Source organism: Suncus etruscus, chromosome 9 (genome assembly GCF_024139225.1).
Source record: "Suncus etruscus isolate mSunEtr1 chromosome 9, mSunEtr1.pri.cur, whole genome shotgun sequence".
Taxonomy (NCBI): Eukaryota; Metazoa; Chordata; class Mammalia; order Eulipotyphla; family Soricidae; genus Suncus; species Suncus etruscus.
This window is the reverse complement of record NC_064856.1, coordinates 37,318,463-37,319,935: the sequence shown is the minus strand read 5'-3', so window position 1 is coordinate 37,319,935 and position 1,473 is coordinate 37,318,463. Positions and strand designations below refer to the sequence as shown.

The 1,473-nt window shown below is 32.4% G+C and overlaps 1 non-coding gene across 1 annotated transcript; it reads left to right on the top strand.

Annotated features, from left to right (window-relative positions):
• The first annotated feature begins 1,005 nt into the window (after positions 1-1,005).
• On the top strand, positions 1,006-1,142 carry LOC126019403 (small nucleolar RNA SNORA51). The gene has a single exon (XR_007499122.1). It is a non-coding gene; the product is annotated as a small nucleolar RNA SNORA51 (small nucleolar RNA).
• Positions 1,143-1,473: the final 331 nt, after the last annotated feature.

Genomic DNA, 1,473 nt, shown 5'->3' with positions numbered 1-1,473 from the left:
ATGACCACAGATAGGGTCGTTTCTTAGCAACTCACCCACACTTTCCCTTTTCAATTAAAGTCATAAATGTCTTTAAAAAGCCTATTCATAAGCAGAATATGAAAGGTTATTTATTCTTGATAAAATTCACCCCATGCACTTTAATTCCTCACTTAAAGTAATTGACAGATCATTTAGATGGAACATCTCTAAGGAAAAAATGATTTAAATGAAATGTTAGATGATATGGACTTAATATTCCCCTTAAAATAGCAAAATTATATTCTTTTTAAGGGTTTATAAAACATTCTCAATGATAGACTATATGGTAAGCTACAAAATAAGTCTTAATTTATAATGATCACAATATCAACTTATTTTTCGATCATATTAGTAATCAAGAAATCATGAAAAATAAATCACAAATTTTAGAAATAAAACAGCATGTTATGAACAAATTGGATCAATGGAAAAAACAAAAACCCAGAATATGAATATAAATTAACACACGATTTATTATAATTTATAGAATGTATGAAAACACAGCATATGTGAGTTAATAGAAAATAACCTATCTCGCCCGGAGAGATAGCACAGCGGCGTTTACCTTGCAAGCAGCCAATCCTGGACCAAAGGTGGTTGAATCCCGGTGTCCCATATGGTCCCCCATGCCTGCCAGGAGCTATTTCTGAGCAGACAGCCAGGAGTAACCCCTGAGCACTGCCGGGTGTGGCCCAAAAAAAAAAAAAAAAAAAAAAAAAAAGAAAATAACCTATCTCAGCAATGAAAAATCAAGTACACAACAAAAAGCAAACAAAAAACAAACACCAATTTTACATATAAATCAAGTATTTTGTAAAAGATAAAGCAAAAGTCACATGATGAAAGTAAATGATAAAAGTGTGAATATCTTGCGATATTGGTGATGGGAATGTTGCACTGGTGAAGGTTTTATATATATATATATATATATATATATATATATATATATATTTAAAAAAGAAAAAAAAAGAAAAGAAAATACAAGGTCTCCCAATGCTTACCACAGGCTGTCTTCTTTACACTGATTGTATAATAGATAGTGGAGGTACAGTAAATGCACCCTATATACACCTCAGCCTAGGCCCTTTGCTTGGTCTGTATTGTGAATGGGGGATACAAAAAAAATATAAATGAACAAAAATAGAGATAAAACTTTCAACCACTCCATATGACCAAGGAATTGAAAGATGGAGAGCAAGAGATGGTTCATTTCCTTTTACTTATATAGGGGCTACACCAGAATTACTCTCCTTGAAATGTGGTGCTTAGCAACATGGTCCTTGGATAGTTGATATTTAGATCCACATCAAATGGGTCATGCGTGACCAGGAATTGAACTTAGTCTTGCACATGTTAATTACATGCTTTTGCATTTGAATAGCCTTATCCCAAGAAATGAAAAAAAATTGCTGAATAGACACATTTTAAGAAGGCTTCACAAAGAAAAAGAAA